Source organism: Chlorocebus sabaeus, chromosome 1, assembly GCF_047675955.1.
Source record: "Chlorocebus sabaeus isolate Y175 chromosome 1, mChlSab1.0.hap1, whole genome shotgun sequence".
Lineage (NCBI taxonomy): Eukaryota > Metazoa > Chordata > Mammalia > Primates > Cercopithecidae > Chlorocebus > Chlorocebus sabaeus.
Genome location: NC_132904.1, coordinates 14,971,452 through 14,984,913, shown reverse-complemented (window position 1 = coordinate 14,984,913; position 13,462 = coordinate 14,971,452). Strand labels below are relative to the sequence as shown.

Sequence of the window (13,462 nt, the reverse complement as noted above, 5' to 3'; positions counted from 1 at the left end):
TTAAATAAGGTTAGTCACATTCATGGGAATTTCTTCCACTGTATTATTGTAGACAGCCTTAATGTCATAAAGAATTATTTTGTCTTCTTCAGTAACAAAGTTTATAGCCACACCTCTGCCAATTCTGTGAATATAGTTTTCATGATTGGTAGTTACATCATAGTTTATAACCAAAGACATGTGTTGCACATCAGTCTCGTGAACTAACAAGTCAGTAGTGATCAGAACACCACTTGACTCTGATCAGAATTCCCTCATGATAACATCTGTCACCTTCCGGTCCATGTCACCATGCAGAGCAGAAATTATGAAGTCTCTGGCATGCATTTTCTCAATCAGCCAGTACACCTTGTACCTTGCATTGGGAAAAATGACAGCCTGCATAATAGTCAGTGTCTCATACAAGTCACAAAGTGTAGTCAAATTCCATTCCTCTCTTTCAACATTAATGTAAAACTGTTTGATTCCTTCTTCCTTTTTCACCAGAATTTAAATTGGATGTCTTATGAATTTTTTATCACTTCCAACACATCAGTTGGCATTGTGGCAGAAAGCAACACAACCTAAATACTTCTATTTAATTTTTGGAAAATCTCATAGATTTCATCCTTAAAGCCTCAGCTCAACATTTTATCTGCATCATCCAAAAACAAACATTTTGATCCATCTTGGAGAAAAATACCTTATGTTTAGCATATCAAACACTCTTCGTGGTGTACTAGCAACAGTATGTGGTGCTTCTGCCTGCAGTTTTTGCATTTTATTTCGAACATTTGTTCCACCAATGCAGGCATGATAAGTTGCTCCCATATAATCTCCAAGTGCCAGAATTACGTTTTGGATCTTTAATACAGGGAACAATAGCTCTGGGCTGAATAGCTGAAGGCTTCTCAAAACCATGAACATGGATTCCCCCCAAAAGAGACTCCTTTAAATTCATACTATCAAAGTTATCAACAATCTCATTTTAGTTGCTGTTGATGATACCATTGGGTCCATTTCCTTTGGGCCGCCATGTTTTCTGTTATAATCCATGGAGTCACTAGACATGATACAAAGAACCACTCAGCCTGACTGAAAAGCGTTTTATATTTTTTATTATAAGATCTTTCACTTCTTTGGTTAAGTTTATTCTTAGGCATTTTTTTAAAGGTAGCTACCGTATATGGAATTGCTTTCTTGATTTCTTTTTCAGAGTGTTTGCTATTGATGTATAGAAATATTACTGATTTTTGTGTACTAATTTTGCAGCCTGCAAATTTACTGAATTCATTTATCAGTTTGAATGGTTTTTTGGTGGAATCCTTAGTTTTTTCCAAATATAAGATAAGGTCATCTTCAAATAAGGATAATCTGAATTCCTCCTTTCCAATTTGGATGCCCCTTATTTCATCCTCTTGCCTAATTGCTTTGGCTAGGACTTCCAGTATTACTTTGAGGAGGAGTGGTGAAAGCAGGCATTTTTGTCGTACTTCAGACGTTAGAGGAAAAGCTTTGTTTCTGCTTGTTCAGTATGATATTAGCATGGGTTTGTCTTATATAACCTTCATTGTTTTGAGGTATGTTCCTTCTACACTTAGGTTGTTTAGTATTTTTATCACGAAGGGATGTTGAATTTTGTCAAATGCTTTTTCATTGTTTGTTGAAATAATCTTATGGTTTTGTTCTTGATTCTGTTAATGTGATGTATCACATTTATGAATTTGTGTAGGTTGAACTATCTTTGCATTCCTGGGATGATTCTCACTTGATCATGGTAAATGATCTTAGTGTGTTCTTGAATTCAGTTTGCTAGTATTTTGTTGGTTTTTACAACTATGTTCATCAGGGATATTGGCCAGTAGTTTTATATTTTGTGTATGTGTGTGTGTCTCCTTGCCTGGTTTTTGTGTCAGGGCAATGCTGGCCTCATGGAGTGATTTTGGAAGCATTCCTTCTTCTTTGACTTTCTGGAATAGTTTGAGTAGGATTGGTAATTAGTTCTTTTGTAGAATTGAGCAGTGAAGCCATCTAGCTATGGGCTTTTCTCTGACAGGGGACTTTTTATTACTGATTCAGTCTTGTTACTCATTAATGTGTTACTTATTTATTTATTTATTTTTAACATTCTTGACATGTTCAAATTTTCTGTTTCTTTATGGTTAAATCTTGGTAGGTTGAATTTGTCCAGGACCTTATTTATTCTTCTTTTAGGTTTTACAATTTGTTGGTTATAGTTGTTCATAATAGACTCTAATGACCTTTGTGTTTCTATGGTATTAGTTGTAATGACTTCTTTTTCTTCTTAGATTTTGTTTGAGTCTTCTTTGTTTTTTTTAGTCTAGCTAAAAAATTTGTTGATTTTGTTTATTTTTTAAGAAAACAACTTTTCCTTTTGTTAATCTTTCATATTTTTTTAAAGTCTCAATTTCACCGATTTCTGCTCTGCTCTTTATTTCTTTTTTTCTGCTAATTATGAGTTTGTTTTGTTTTTTCTCTTTCAGTTCCTTGAGGCACATAACTAGATTGTTTATGTAAAGTCTTTCTAGTTTTTGATGTAGGCGTTGATTACTATAAACTTTCATCTTACATGCTTTTGTTGTATTCCATAGGTTTTAGTACATTGTGTTTCCATTTTTGTTTGTCTCAGGAGTTTTTCAATTTCATTATTAATTTTTCATTAACCCATTTGTTGTGCAGGAACATGTTTAATTTACATGAATTTGTATAATTTCCAACTGTTATTGATTTCCTATATAATTTCCTTTTGTTTTTGATTTTTAGCTTCATTCCATTCTAGTTAGAAAAAACACTTGACATGATTTTGATTTTGTTAAGACTTGTTTTGTGATAAAGAAAATGTGGTATATATACCATGGAATACTATGCAACCATAAAAAAGAATGAGATTATGTTCTCTGCAGGAACTCAGGTGGAACTGGAGGCCATTATCCTTAGAAAACTAATGCAGGAACAGAAAACCAAATACCACATATTTTTAGTTATAAGTGGGAGCTAAATGATGAAGACATACAGGAGAACACACATGGGTCTATTGGTGAGAGGGGGGTGGGCGGAGGGAGAGTATCAGGAAAAATACCTAATGGGTACTAGGTTTAATGCCTGTGTGATGAAATAATCTGTACAGCAAACCCCCATGACACAAATTTACTTATGTAATAAACTTGCACATGTACCCTTGAACTAAAAAGTTAAATTAAGAAAGTAGAAATCTTATAAATAAAGAATGCAATAGCAAATGAAAAACTTGATGAAACAAAGAAAAAAATTAATGACCTTCAAGGCAGAACATATAAAATTAGCCAATCAGCAGATCAGAAAGAAAAAGAATTTTAAAAAGTGAAGGAGGTCTACAAAAATTATGGGATATCACCAAGTGAACAAACCTCTGCATAACTGAAATTCCCAAAGAAAATGAGAGAGAAAAAGATCTTGAAAGCACATTTAATAAAATTATGGTTGACAACTTCCCAAATCTGGAGAAAGACAACAGCGTCCAGTAACAAGAAGCCCAGAATTCACCAAATTCTACCCAAACAGTAATTATCCAAGTGAAAATTAATGACAAAGACAATACTCAAAGCAACAAGAAGAAAGAAAGAAACAACACAATTAACAGAGCCTCAATAAGACTTTTAGCAGATTTTTCAGTAGAAACCCTGCAAGCCAGGAGAGAGTAAGGTGCTATATTCAAATTGTTGAAGGAAAAAAAAAAAGCTGCCAACCAAGAATACTGGACCCAGAATAGCTATCCTTCAAACATGAAGGAAAGATAGTGTACAAGACAGAAAAATAAAGATAAATAAAAAAGCTGAGGGAATTTATGAACATCAGACCTGTCTTATAAGAAATACTAAAAAGAATTCTAAAGTCTGAAAGAAATGGTTGCTAATATGTACAAGTAAACGTCTGAAGGTATAAAAACATCGTGGGTAAAAAAAAACGGACAAATTCAGGATACTCTAATATTGTAATTTTGGTAAGTAAACCACTTTTTAAAATCTATTTTTATTTTAAGTTCAGGGTACATACATGTGCAGGTTTGTTACATAGGTAAACTTGTGTCATGGAGGTTTGTTGTACAGATCATTTTATTACCCAAGTATTAAGCCTGGTACCCATTAGTTGTTTTTCCTGATCCTCTCCCTCCTTTCATCTTTCACCCTCCCAAATTCCCCAGTGTGTGTTGTTCTTCTCTGTGTGTCCATGTGTTCTCATTATTAGCTCCCACTTATAAGTGAGAACATGTGGTATTTGGTTTTCTTGTTCCTGTGTTACTTGGCTAAGAATAATGGCCTCCAGTTCCATCCAGATTCCTGCAAAGAACATGATTTCATTGTTTTGTATGGCTGTATAGTATTCCATGGTGTATATGTACCACATTTTCTTTATGCAGTCTATCATTGATAGGCATTTAGGTGATTCAATATCTTTGCTATTGTGAATAGTGCTGTGATGAACAGATGCGTGCATGTGTCCTTATTATAGAATGTTTTATGCTCGTTTGGGTATATACCCAGTAACACGATTGCTTGATCAAATCATATTTCTCTCTTTGGGTCTTTCAGGAATCACCATGCTGTCTTCCACTATGGCTGAACTAACTTACACTTTCTCTAACAGTGTACACGCATTCATTTTTCTCTATAACCTCACCAACATCCATTATCTTTTGACTTTTTAATAACAGGCATTGTGACTGGTGTGAGATGGTATCTCATTGTAGTTTGATTTGCATTTCTCTAATCATCAGTGATGTTGAGATTTTTTCATTTGATTGTTGCTCACATGTGTCTTCTTTGGGAAAGTGCTTGTTCATGTCCTTTGCTCACTTTTTAATGGTGTTATTTTTTTCTTGTAAATTTATGGAGATAAATTTATGGATTTTTGATATTAAAAATCCATACGGATTTTTTGGAAAAAATCCTTATGGATGCTTGATATTAGATTTTTGTTGGACACATAGTTTGTGAATATTTTCTCCTATTCTGTAGTTTGTCTGTTTACTCTGTTGATAGTTTCTATTTCTGTGCAGAAGCTCTTCAGTTTAATTAGATCCCATTTGTCATTTTTTTCTTATTTTTTACTTTTGTTACAATTGCTTTTCACATCTTTGTCATGAACTCTTACACTGTTTAGTCTGTTTCTATATCCAGAATGGTATTGCTTAGGTCATCTTCCAGGATTTTTATAGTTTTGGTTTTACATTTAACTCATTAATACATCTTGAGTTAAATTTTGTATTTGGTGTCAGGAAGAGGTCCAATTTCAATCTTCTGCATATGGCTAGCCTGTTATCCCAGCACCATTTATTAAAAAGGAAATACTTCCCCAATGCTTGTTTTTGTCAGGTTTGCTAAAGATCAGATAGTTGTAGATGTGCAGCCCTATTTCTGTGTTCTCTATTGTGTTCCATTGGTGTATTTGTCTGTTTTTGTATGAGTACCATGCTGCTTTGGTTATTACAGCCCTGTAGTACAGTTTGAAGTTTGGTTGTATGGTGCCTCCAGCTTTGTTCCTTTTGCTGAGGATTGCTTGGCTATTTAGGCTTTTTTGTTTGTTTGTTTAACATGAATGTTTTTAAATGGTTTTCCTAGTTCTGAAAAGAATGTCAATGGTAGTTGAATAGGAATGGCATTGAAACTACAGATTGCTTTGGACAATATGGCCATTTTAATGATGTTGATTCTTTCCATCCATAAGCATAAAATATTTTCCATTTTTAAAATTGTTGCGATTTTTAATCAAATTTCTCTTATTTTCTAAATTATCTTCCAAATTTTATTTAGTTTCATATTCATATTTTCTTGTGATTTTCTGAACTTTATTTAGAGGATTATTTTAAATTATCTGTCACACTATTTCATAGATCCTCAGTTCTTCTGGGTCCATTGCTGGAAGTTTGTTGGTTTCTCTGGGTGGTGTCATATTTATTTGACACCACCATATTCATTTGAGCTTTCACAACCTGTGTGTTTTTATGTTAATGCTTGTGCATTTGAAAAGGCATTCACCTCTTATAATTTTTGCAGGCCTCTTTGATGGTGTTAGACCTTTGTATTGGAATTTAAATGCTGACCTTTTGCTTTTCATTCTGGGGATAATTTATGGTGAGCACTAGAACTAAAATACTGTATAACATACCTTTTTCTTGAGATGCAAAACATTTATAAAGAATTTTTCCATAATCATTATTTTTGACCTTTGACTTTATTTGTTGGAATCCTACATATTTATGGTTCTTGATCAAGTTTTCCTTTTGATGATACTTTCCTAATTTTTAAAACTTTCTTTTTGGTAATCGTAGCTGTATCTTCAATTCCTAGCCTAACCGTGATTTTTTTATTGTTTTGTTTCTTTTTCTTTTCGCCTCCATGCAGACCTCATATACTTAAAATTATGTACTTTTTCTTCACTGCTGCCATTAAATTTTAGCCATGTTTAGTTTTTCTGTCTCATGTTCATCATCAGTAATAAATATTTATTCAACATGGGAAAAATATTTAATGAATTTCGACTAAAAGTCAAGTTCCTATCCTCAATGCTTGGGATACACCAGTGTACAAGATAGAACTAAATTTTGCCCTCCTTGTGATTACAGTTTTACAGAGGGGAAGACAGACAATAAGTAATAAATAATAATAGCAATAATATTTAACAGTGTGTTAGACAGTGATCACTAAATATAAAAAGTGGAATAAGGTAAGAGCATTGGGGGAATAAGAATGAGAAAGTGATGTGATGGCTATGACAGGAAATAATGCTACTTTAAGTAAGGTGTTCAAGGAAGACCTCTCTGAGACCATATCAGACTATAACCTGAGAGATGACAAACCAGCCAGATGGTGAGAAGGGTGTTTCCAGGCAGAGGCCATAGCATGTAAAACAGTCTCTACTGAAGTCAAAATAAGTATATCGAATTTATCCATAAAGGTCCAAAATATCCAAAATCCATGTGTGTGAGTATAGCTTGCCCTTTATGTTCATGGCAATGATCATTCCAAAGAGTGATTACTACCTTTACTACTTAACTACCTTAACTACTTAACCAGAAGGGATTATTTGGTTCTGAGTACCCATATAAGTAAAGGCAGTTAAGCGCGCAAAAAGCCTATATTTAGATGTGTTTTGCTTTTCTCTAAATCTCTTGATAAAACTCTAGCTTCATTCAGTAGAATTAGTAATGACAAGTTCAAAATGCATAATCAAGCATGTTCCACAGTAATTGCAAAGACAAATTGTTTCAAGCTCAGTAGCATGAAGCCTGCTGTGGTCAGTGATTCTAAGGCAGTGGTCATAGCTAATAACATTGTTGATTTTTTGAGTAATTAATCTACATGAGGCCCTTTCAATCATTTTAAATATATTACAAACCATGGCACCAAATGAGGTTACTTTAAGGTGTTAGTAAAGACAAAGAAAAAAAGGATCAAGAACTGAGCCCTGGTGCATATCAACATTTGGGTGTCAGAACAATAATGAGAGTCTAGCAAAGAATATTGAGAGGATAAAAATGAAGAGAGGGAATTTAAAATGCCATCTATATGCTAATGATTTCTAAATTTTGTTGGTAGTTATAACCTTTCTTCTGAACTCTTGAGCTAAATACTTAAAAGATATTTCAAATGCAACATACTCAAAACATAATTCTTAAATTTCTCCACTATATTTGATTTTCTCACATGATTTTTCATTTTAGTAAGTGACATCTCATTCTACTTTCTTAGATCAAAAAAAGTTTTAGAGTTATACTTGACTGCTGTTTTACTCATGCCCCATATATAGTCTGTATAAAATTGTACTCGATTTACCTTCAAAATACATCCAGAATATAATTAGAGTCCTCCCTCAGTGTGCCTGGTGGATTAGTTCCATTAAACACTGAAGATATCAACATCTGTTGATGCTCAGGTCTCTTATATAAAATGGTGTGGTATTAGCATATGTCTTCCAAAATTACTTTTTGTGGGTACATGGTAAGTGTACATATCTATGGGGTACTTGAGATTTTGAAACAGGCATGCAATGTGAAATAAGCCCATCTTGGAGAACAGGGTATCCATCTCCTCAAGCACTCATCCTTTGAGTTGTAAATAATCCAATCACACTTTCTAAGTTATTCAAAATGTACAATGAGGTTATTATTGATTATGGACACCCTGTTGTACTATCAAATAGTAGGTCTTATTCATTGTTTCTAACTTTTTTTTGTACCCCTTAATGATCTCTACCTCCCCACCTCTACCTCCCACTATACTTACCAGCCTCTGGTAACCATCCTTCTCCTCTCTACGTCTGTGAGGTCAATTGTTTTGGTTTCTAGATCCATCACATAAGTGAGAACATGCAATGTCTGTATTCCTGTGCCTGACTTATTTCACTTAACATAATGATCTCCAGTTCTATACAGGTTGGAAATGACTGGATCTCATTCTTTTTTTGTGGCTGAATAGTACCCTATTGTGTATATGTACCACATTTTCTTTATCCATTAATCCATTTATGGGCACTTAGGTTGCATCCAAATCTTAGCTATTATAAACATCCCTGCAATAAACATAGGAGTGCAGATATCTCTTTGATATACTGATTTTCTTTCTCTTGAGTTAAGGGGTTCATTCTTCTGCATATGGCTATCTAGTTGTCCCAACATCATTTATTGAAGAGTCTGTCTTTTCCCCAATGTATATTCTCGGCACCTTTGTTGAAAATTTCTGGATTTCTGGACCATGTGGTAGCTCAATTTTTAGTTTTTGAGGAAACTCCAAACTGTTCTCCATAGGTGGTTGTACTAATTTACTTTCCCACCAACAGTGTACTAGAGTTCCCTTTTCTCCACATCCTCACCAGCATTTGTTACTGACTGTCTTTTGGATATAAGTCATTTTAACTGGGGTGAGATGATACCTCGTTGTTTTGATTTGCATTTTTCTGATGATGAATTATGTTGAACATCTTTTCATATGCATGTTTGCCATTTGTATGTCTTCTTTTGAGAAATGTCTATTCAAATGTTTTACCCATTTTAAAAATTGGATTATTAGATTTTTTTCCCTATAGAGTTGTTTGAGCTTCTTATATATTCTGGTTATTAATCCATTGTCAGATGGGTGGTTCACAAATATTTTCTTCCAGTCTATAGGTTGTCTCTTCACTTTGTTGATTGTATTCTTTGCCATGCAGAAGCTTTTTAACTTGCTGTGATCCCATTTATCCATTTTTGCTTTGGGTGCCTTTGCTTGTGAGGTACTGCTTAAGAAATTTTTCCCAGACCAATGTCCTGAAGAATTTCCCCAATGTTTTCTTGCAGTAGTTTCATAGTATGAGGTCTTTAATCCATTTTGATTTGATTTTTGAATATGTTGAGAGTTAAGAGTTTCATTCTTCTGCATCTGGCTGTCTAGTTGTCCCAACACCATTTATTGAAGAGTCTGTCTTTTCCCCAGTGTATATTCTTGACACCTTTGTTGAAAATGAGTTCACTGTAGGTGTGTAGATTTGTTTCTGGGTTCTCTATTTTGTTCCATTGATCTCTGTGTCTGTTTTTATGCCAGTACCATGCTGTTTTGGTTACTATAGCTCTATAGTATAATCTGAATTCAGCTAATGTAATTACTCCAGTTTTTTGCTTAGAAAAGCTTTGGCTATTCTGAGTCTTTTGTGGTTCGATCTCACTTAAGTTTTAAAATAGTTTTTTTTTCTATTTCTGTGGGGAATGTTATTGGTATTTTCATGGAGATTGCATTGAATCTGTAGATTGCATTAGGTAGTATAAACATTTTAATAATATTGATTCTTCCAATCCATGAACATGGAATATTTTCCTACTTTTTGTTGTCCTTGTCCATTTTTTTTTATCAGTGTTTCATAGTTTTTATTATAGAAATCTTTCACTTATTTTAATAAGTTAATTCCTAGGTATTTAATTTTATTTGTGGCTATTGTAAGTGGGATTACTTTTAAAATTTCTTTTTCATATTTTTCACTGTCGACATATGGAAATGTTACTGATATTTATATGTTGATTCTGTATCCTGCAACTTTAATGAATTTATCAGTTCTAATGATTTTCTTGTGGAGTTTTTAGGTTTTTATCCAAACATAAAGTTATGTCATCTGCAAACAAGGATAATTTGACTTCTTACATTCCAATTTGTATCCCTTTATATCATTCTCTTGTCTGAGTGCTCTAGCTAGGACTTCTAGTACTATGTCGAATAACGGTGGTGTAAGTGGGCATCCTCATTCGAGATCTTAGAGGGACAGCTTTGAGTTTTTTTCACTCAGTATGATACTAGCTATAGGTCTGTCATATATGGTTGATCATTTAGGTAATTTCTCATCCTTTACTCTCTTCTCATCCTCCCACCTTTCTAAGTCTCCAATGTCTATTATTCCATTCTACATGTCCATATGTACACATCATTTAGTTTCCACTTACAGGTGAGAACATACAGCATTTGACTTTTTATTTCTGAGTACTTCAACTCAAGACAATGGCCTCCAGTTGCATCTATGTTGGTGCAAAAGACATGATTTTATTTTTTTAATGACTGAGTAGTATTCCATGATATACGTATGCCATATTTTCTTTATCCAGTCACCCATGGATGGACACTTATACTGAGTCCCTATCTTTGCTATTGTGAACACTGCTGCAATAGACATACAAGTGCAAGTGTCTTTTTGATATAATGATTTCTTTTCCTTTGAGTATATACGCAGTAGTGGAATTGTTAGTTCAAATGGTAGATCGATTTTTTGTTCTTTGAGAAATCTCCAAACTGCTTTTCATATAGTTTGAACTAATTTACATTCCCACCAACAGTGTATGAGTGTCCCCTTTTCTCTGCATCCTCACCAATATGTTATTTTTGATTTTTTAAAAAATTTATTTATTATTATTATTATACTTTAAGTTCTAGGGTACATGTGCATAACTTGCAGGTTTGTTACATATGTATACTTGTGCCATGTTGCTGTGCTGCACCCATCAACTCATCAGCACCCATCAACTCGTCATTTACATCAGGTATAACTCGCTATTCTGGCCAATTGAAGATAGTATCTCATTGTGGTTTTAAATTGCATTCTCTGATGATTAATCATGTTGAGCATTTTTTTTCATATGCTTCTTGGCCATTTGTATATGTTTTTTGAAAAATGTCTATTTATGTCCTTTGCCTATGTTTTATGGTGTTATTTGTTTTCTTGTTTAGTTGTTTCAGTTCCTTGTTGATTCTGGATATTAGTCTTTTATCAGATGCATAATGTGCAAATATTTTCCCCAATTCATGAGGGCAGAAGAGTTCTCTGACAGTTTAGATATTGGTGGTCTGCTGCAGAGGAAAGGGGAGCTAAAACATTCCCAACTACCCTTTCAATGAAATACTAACTCCCTTGGTGTTCCTAGCTTATCTCTTGCCAGCCTCTGGTTCCCATCTTTTTCTCTGCTCCAGCTTCTTCCCCTGAGTTCTCTGCTAGGCTCCAGTACTTTCCCTTCTGATTGTTCAGTTGTAACTTTTGTGTAAGTTTGCAAGTATATTTTCTCATTTTGTATGTTATCTCTCTTTTTTAAATTTCAATTTGAGGTTGGTTGGATGCACAATATGGAACCTGAGGAAAGGTAGGCTGTCTATACTTGCCTAGATTGTTACAATAGATGTGTAAAAAGATTCTGATTCAATATTCCTCTAAAATACTATATTTTCTACTTTGCAGGCAGAGTGGTTCATTTAACATGTAAGCCTCATAGTGTGTTCCTCTGCTCAAATCCTTTCAGTGTCTTTGAATCTTACTTAGAGTAAAATCAAAGTCCTTACTTTGACCTGTAAATCCCTATGATCTTGACTCTGTTATTTTTCACATCATCTCTGACCACACCACCTTCTACTCCCCTGCCTTTCACTTGGTGCCTCAAGCAACACAGCTTCCCTGCAGTTTTGGAAGGAGCAACAGAGCCTAATGATAATGATTAAGATGATACATTATCTGGGTTTGTCCAAGGGGGATACAGTCCACGACCCCCACAGTAGATGCCTGAAGCTGTGGATAGTACTGAACACAATATATAGTAACAGATGGGTAGTGTATACAGCGTGGATACACTGGACAAAGGGAAGGACGATTCATTTCCCAGGTGGGATAGAGCAGGATGGTTTGGGATTTCATCACTTTACTCAGAACAGGAAACAATTTAAAACTTATGAATTGTTCATTTCTGGAATTTTCTATTTAATATTTTTATATTGCATTGACCATGAGTAACCGCAACTGTGGAAAGTAAACCTGTGGGTAAGTGGAAACTACTGTATTGGCTTCACCATCTGGGTCTGTTTTCTGAGAACTCTCCCATTTATATAAAAAACAGAGATAAGAGTCTTAATGAGCTTTTTGAAGATTGCTAGAATATATATTTCTGGCACACAGGAAGCACTTAATGTTATCTATTACTAACAACTAGTATTTGAAAATATAAATTTGAGGTTGAATAATATCTTTTTATATAGTAATTGTTTAACCAATACCTTATTATAGGAAAAGTGGGTTAATTTCTTTTCTTTTTTTTTTTTGAGACCAAGGGAGTCTCACTCTATCACCCAGGCTGGAGTGCAATGACACAATCTCAGCTCACAACAATCTCCACCTCCCAGGTTCAAGCAGTTCTCCTGCCTCAGCCTCCCGAGTAGCTGCGATTACAGGCACACGCCACCACGCCAGGCAATTTTTGTGTTTTTAGTAGAGACGGGGTTTCACCATGTTGGCCGGGCTGGTCTCAAACTCTTAACCTCGTGATCTGCCCACCTCAGCCTCCCAAAGTGCTGGGATTACAGGCATGAGCCACCACACCCAGCCTATTTTCATTTTTATATACGATACTACGATAAACAACCTTTGTTCTGATTGTTCTCTGTTTGACACTAGTTCTCAAGGTTTTTGTCTATCTTTCCCTGTACCCTAGGAGACTGACTTCTGTGGACTGATTCAGCCAGTCTCCCCTCCCCAGTTGCGGCCAGTTGAGCTTGGCCAATGGAGACAGGGCAAGAAATGGAAGATTTTGAGCAGAGAGACTCTGGGGTATTTACCTCCCTGTCTCTTCCTTGCATGGCCATAGTTCTGCCATAGTTTCTTTTTATTTCTGATGCCACAGTTTCTACCAAGTGGTTTATCTCCTTAGATCTAGCTGTCACTGGACTCTGATAATGTTGCATCCTTCTTCTATGGCACACCTTTTAAGTCTAGGGCTGAGATGCTAGCATGTTAGTTCCATGCCACATTTTATTGGTTTCCTTACCCATAATCACTGCAGATAATCTTTTAAAAATATTTTTTAGTTAAAATCTATTGAGTAAGCTATCTCTTCCCAGTTGGTAATTGGACAAAGTATTATACTTGCCACTTTATATCACTTTATGCTCATTTTTGAGAAGAGAAATTACTGAGTCAAATTGTAGAAACATTT

General features: G+C 34.6%; 1 pseudogene; it reads right to left on the bottom strand.

The window, feature by feature from the left end:
* Window positions 1-1,050, bottom strand: LOC103235136 (eukaryotic initiation factor 4A-II pseudogene; annotated as a pseudogene).
* Between the last annotated feature and the right edge of the window lie 12,412 nt (window positions 1,051-13,462).